Below are 6,830 nucleotides of genomic sequence, written 5' to 3'. Positions count from 1 at the left end.
TTATTTGTCAGAGATGACATTTAAAATAAGGTTGGCAACACTGTATTTCATTCAATATTTTTAAGTGGTCATTACACGAAGTATCGTAAAATCGCCAAAAAGATACTGCGTGTATGCACAAGTTCTTTTTTGGGGAATAGACTAAAGACTTGTCTTGACAACTATAAGGTAGGGTTTTAAAAGTGTGTGCACGACCCTTTAAATGACAAATAAAAGTACGGGAGTAGAAAAATTTATAAAAACGCTTGGTGGCGGTTTGTTTACGTATCTTGGGAAAGCTGTTTAAACGGCTAAAAGTATCTAATAGATATGTATATGTATACAGGGTGGATTTTCTTTTTGGGTCAGTGAGGGCAGCTACCAGATCCCGTGCTGCTACTAGAAAACGGTCTAAGAAGATCTTCCCTCGATTTCAAATTAATGAAGATTGGCTTTTACAGATTTTGGAAAAAACATACAGGGTGCGAGAAAAAGGTCATTTTTGACAAACTTTTTTTTTTGATGCTTATCGATCCCATTCCTATTTAGGATCAAAAGCTTGTATGGAACCAAAAAAAATTTCCGGCTAGAAAAGCCACAAATCGAGGAAAACTTTTCCCATACAATTTGTATGAAAATGAAAACTTTTATTTTTCACATGCTGTTTTTGTATGCCAATCGATTCCATTCCTATCCAGTATCAATAGTTTCCTAGGGGTCAACTTACGGTAATGTACTAAAAAGCTACAAATTAATAAAAACTTTTTCCATACATTTACTATGGGGAAAATGTGAAATGTTATTCTCTATTTTCTATCTCGCCCATCAGTCCTACAACAATGTTTTCATACAGTATTATGGTCCTTAAATGTAACAGGACTGATTGGCCTGATAGAAAAATGTGAATTAAATTTCACATAGTAAATCTATGGAAAAAGTTTTCTTGAATTTGTGGCTTTTTAGTACATTACCGTAATCTTCATTAATTTGAAATCGAGGGAAAGTCTTCTTAGACCGTTTTCTCGTAGCAGCACGGGATCTGGTAGCTGCCCTCACTGACCCAAAAAGAAAATCCAGCCTGTATTTACCCAATAGTTCCAAGGTGGCTTTAAATTGTATTATTGTTTCAAACATTTTTGTTATACCGGTTGTGGTGTGGATAATTTTATAGTGCTTAATTAGTTCCTGTGATTTAAGTATTTTGAGCATACATATTCATTAATTTATAAAAATCTACGTATTTATAATTTAGTAAAGTTTATATATATTTACTATAAGTAATAACTAGGTTAAGAAACATTGGTGAGTGAGAAACTTATATCATGTCGTCGTAACTGTGTTCCCTTAGGCCAGTGGTTCCTAACCTTTTCAGTCCGGTCACCCCTATGACTAACTAGGGAACCTGATTTTACCCCTCCTCCCAATGGTAATAAAAAATAAAACGTGTACGTTTGTTGTATTGTTATATTAGGTTAGCTTATTACCCCCGAAAAATACCGAACCGAAATAAATAGGTTAGGAACCACTGCCTTAGGCCTTGGTCTCCGGTGGACGCCGGACAGCGTCACCTTGCTTAGTAGGATAGCTAGAGACAAACCAAAGAAAGTCTGCAGCGCAATAATTTGACATCGAATTAAAAAACTACATATGGCAATGTTTTTTAAGCAGTCAGTAAACGTCATGCACTATGGTATGTGTTTGTCAAAATCGTTTAAATATTCATTGTGTTTTGTGATGAACGGAATAAACATGGTGAAACCTTACAAAACCGGCGTGCGGGAGTTACTTTTCCGCATGACGAATAATTTTACACTTGTAAAAAGTCAGCACGAGGCGATTCAAGCTGAAAAACGACAATGTTTACAAAATTTGGAGTTGATGACGGGTAAGTGGAATGAAACATCTTAATACTTCACCATATGTACCTACTTAGATAATATAATATTGGTTTAGACAAAGGTTTCACAGCAAATTGAACACACCTAATAGGTATAGGCATACTTATGAACTTCCTCTAACATTTCGAGAAACTCTTTGGTACTAGCCGGGTTTTGAGCCCGAACCCACAACCTCCATGCTTATGCTCACGGCATGGGTACCTACTAGTTAAAGCTAAAATTAATTTTTAATATATGTTTATTGTTTTAATGGTTTATTTCGTTTTTCCGAAAACTTTAGTTCGCAAATTGCGGGCAATTTCTCTGTCAATCTAATTACGCCTTAATGGGAGTAAAAGAGAAAGATGCTCGCATATTGAGAACTTCGGTGTTCGCGGTAGGCCCTCTGTACCTATTTACCGCCGTCGCGGATATTACAAAAGCTTATTAATTTTGATGAAGCCAAATGTCACATTCTCCCAATATTATTTATCAATATTAGTATATGTCTACATATTAATAGTGACATCTATTGTTGGAATGAAATTTATTTTACCATAAAAATTAAGCTGTATTACAGCTTAATTTTTTCATAGACGGTAAATATGGTAGAAATTTCACAAGTATCAAGACTATTTAATCCATTTTCTGTGGTGTTGTCGCATACTGATTTTTAAAAACTACTTTTAATCTAGCGCTGCAGACTTTCTTTGGTTTGTCTCTATAATACAGATCGTTACGCTGTACCATAGAGAAAAAAATAGAAAGAAAAAAGAAAATCATTTATATACGTCAAACAGAATCCAGTTAAATACATAGGTAGTATAAATATATCAGATAGACATTAAAAAGGACCCCCACTCAGCGTAATGCTACGGTAAACCGCAGCGCTGATTTTCAGTGCTCAACAACATAAGACTTTCCGGTCGCTGCTACATCTATTGTCAAGTAGCAGCACTGATAGTTCCGCTACTCGACGCTAGATGTAGACACTGAAATTAATAGTCTTTTTGGTATCAAAACTGATGTATGGAGTGAGCACTCTTGTCTTACTATATTTCTCTATGGCTGTACTTACCATCGCCCACTAAGTTAACTAACAGTTCGTAAACCTTATTACAAAAGGCATAAGGCCCACCGATGGACAGTTAAGAGTGTGTTTGAACGCAGATTGTATGTGATTACCGAGCTAAGTTTATTTTAAAAAGGGAACCGGTTGGTTGCATATTGGTTGTACACTATGTACGATAAGAGCGTGACCGGTAAAACTTTGAAAAAAGTAAAGAGTTATCATGCCAAATACTAGAATAATATAAGAGTATTAGAGTATTGTATAATTACATAGGTATTCATTATTCATGCTTTATTTTATGAATTAGCAATAATACCTTGGCATCTTTGAGGCATAATTTCGACCAAATTTTCACCAAAACTGCAAGGGAAAGACGTTCGATGAGTTTATTTCCTCGTAATTTGTACTTCATCCACGCCCAAACATTTTGAACTAAATTGGCGTTGGGTGATTGTGAGGGCCAATCCAAAACGTCGACGCAATTTTCAGTTTTTCATGAAGTACAGTGACTTCGGCATTTAGGGTCATTATTCTCTTGTGGGATCCAATAAGTCTTATGCTTTGGAAACTATTGAACGCGGAAGGCGACAATGCCTTCATCAATTTTGACCATTTTATAGGCGTTTCACTTGTATGTAACGTGACGTAGTGGAATGTACAATTTTCATACAAAATTTTGGGACAATTTTTTTTTATCATCAGGATTGAATATGCTAGTGATTCTGAGTTGAAAGAACCCAAAAACACCAGGATCTGGGAGAATCGGGTTTTTAATATTTATTTTAGAAAACGCCCTATTATGTCATTAATTCATCGGAAAATAATATATGATTGAAATCTCAGTTTTTGTTTTCTTTCGCCCACGATAGCGTTTTTTCCATATGTTTTTAGTAAGGGAGAAGCTTGTTCACCGTACTGCGATATTTTAAACAATTTTCATTCAAACGCCTTCTGATTGTATCTAGAGATATCTTAAAAACCTTTTTTCTTCAGTTTTACTTACCCAGAACGCATTGATTGAAGTGGATTTTTTGAAAACATCTGCAAGACCCGTTTATTCTATTCTCCGTGTATCCGTTTCTGCGGAGGAGGTCTTTTTTGTTTTCCCGCGTTCGTTCTGGTAAGTCGTAAAAATTTTTGTACTCCATATAACGCTTCTCCCACTTAATTACAAACGGCTTCGATTTATTTATAAACAATCAGCTTGGTTTCGTGACATTTTGGGCCCTTTCGGGTAGGTACCTACGTACAGAGGAACACTGCCTCATAACGTGAATCGGAAGAGGCATTTTTTTTTAATTCATTTTTAGGTGGGAAACTGTCAAAAGTGTTTTATTTTTTACGAAGCATTGTAGGCAAAAGAACATTCTATTCAACTAGTACTTTTATTTCTGTGCCACATCTTAATATATTACATAAACACTGGTCACGCTCTTGTCAAACACTGTACGTTTTATTTTCGCAATTATATGTACTTATCACTCTATTGAAGGTAATTTTTGAACGAAAAGTTCAGTCCAAAGATGGGTCCAAAGTTGTGCAATAAATTGCATTTTTATTTACATGTTGTAATGTGACTTTTTAGAGGCATATAAATTATGTATCATCCTCGCATCACGCGGGCATTGCGAGTAGGTAGCGAAGTGCCTTCTGAAAAGAAAATACCTACTTAATATTGTTTAAAGATATTGTAGTTCTAATGCATACCTAAACATGGTGATTTAGATAGTTTTGTATATTTTGATTTATACGAGTATGTGTTTTTATTTTATTGATTCGGATTGGTTGTAGTGTTGTTCATATTTTACCATGAGACATTCTGATATTTTAATATATATGTAGGTACCTACTTTTAGGTACCTACCTAGTTTTTTGTGTTTTCACAAATATATTTTTATTATTTTGTATTAGTAGGTATATTATAATGATATCAGCCAGCCTATTATGGATAGCTTTATCCATCTTTATCCACGTGATAAAATAACTGTCACTGTTTAACACCGTGGGAAAGAAAGTGACGGACACCGTTTTATCACGCTGTCACGTAGACAAGAACGACCATCATATCCGTACAGTTAAAACGAGACTGTCACAGACTGACTGACTGACGAGTCGAGTCACAACAAGCACCACCATAGGTAATAAGTTGTGTCTATGCTTCGGCAGAGGAGAAATAGCACGAATTCCGCCTCCCTTCCGTTGTTGCTCGACATACACAGACATGATATGTGCTCCTTACCTTATTCTATATAAAATAAATATGACTGAAACTAGGTAAATATGCTGAAAGTACTGGTACTTACATTTTATTATGCATATCGAGTAAGTATTATATATATTTATATTTTGATATGTACACATGTATTTATAGTTGTTATGTTACTGTAATACTAGTTTATGTGTTATGATGTAATTGTATATACCTTGTGTAATAGGTCTCATGTCTGTATTAGGAAATAACTACATTTTTACCTCAGTCCTATAAATAAACTAACTAGATACAGGAACCCGATAGGTACAGAAATACAGTTTACTTTATTCTTTATATCGTATTAATATTTGGCAGCTAAATTTTATTTTAAAAATGAAATATACCTATGTTTATGAACCTATGATTTTCATTAGGTACCCCTTTACAGGTACATACTATACCTAAACCTAGTACAGCGGATTTGCCCTAAGGCCCTGCAGGTCCGGCCCTAGGGCGGCAAGGTATTAAGGCCGGACAGTAAGGCGGCAGTCTATGGATTATAATGGAGGTCAGGTAACAATTGTACAGTTCGAAAACGGAAACCGTGGATTCGGGGTCTGGGGAAGCGGGAGGGTGTGCACTGCGTCCGCAACTCCGCACTATTCAATACGGCCAAATGCGTCTACGGGAAATTCCCTATATGAGCGCGTTTTTTCAAACAGTAAGTATCTGCTTGCGTCACTGTACGACAACATGACCCTATTAGTATAATCTGTTGCGGAAACAGAAGAGTAAATAGTTGTGGAATGTATGTGGCCCAATACATTCCACGACTCTTCCCTTTTCGAACAGACTAGGAAATATATTTTGTTTTATTTCTGTTTTTAGGATATTACCTTTTCTGTAACAGATTAGGGGTTTGAGCTCAAGATATCACCTCAGAAAATTCCAACTAAGAATAATAAAGTTTATTTTGATGTTAATCTAAGTTTATGCTATTTTTATTTTAGTCAATGTCTGTCTCATCTCATGGGACATTTAAATAGCCGTCTCAGATGCACTGCTACAGATGTGGACTAGTTGATTTTAATCATGTTATGATATTATGTCCTTAAAACCAAGGTTGGTGTTTTGTGTGTGCGTAGCCAATGGCCACGTCAAGGTGGTCACATCCGATGAACGTCTTGTCTAAAGTTATTAAGCAATGTTACCTATTTACCACGTTAAAGAAAATATAAATGCACGCTCCCTGTCGAATTTATTTGTTACCAGGCCTTTTTAAGGTCACTTTTTGTTGGTTAAAATTTGGTTGTCTTAGGTCGGTCGGTACCAAAGATATTGGACAAACAAGGATAACGCGCGTCTTTTATTACCTATAGGTACAAACTTCTCAATTAAATGCCGCAATTGATCATAAATCATAATTCGCATGCGATAGAGTATGTGCGGATAGAAAAGAGTCGTGGAATGTATGGGGCCCAATACATTCCACGACTCTTCTCTTTCTGAACAGACTATCGTTGAAGTCTGTAGAGGGCGAGTCTCAGTTGTCACACTAGCTTGACAAATCGGGGCTCTGTGGTCGGAACCTCAATTAAACCTATTACTGGCTAAAAAGAAACAATATTTTCAAATATTCAAACTTCTGAATATGTCATAATATTCTGAGGCACAAAACGTCATTTTCTTTTTATAGCAATTCATGTTTGGT

Source organism: Cydia amplana, chromosome Z (genome assembly GCF_948474715.1).
Source record: "Cydia amplana chromosome Z, ilCydAmpl1.1, whole genome shotgun sequence".
In the NCBI taxonomy this organism is placed as follows: Eukaryota; Metazoa; Arthropoda; class Insecta; order Lepidoptera; family Tortricidae; genus Cydia; species Cydia amplana.
Note: the sequence above shows the minus strand (reverse complement) of the source record.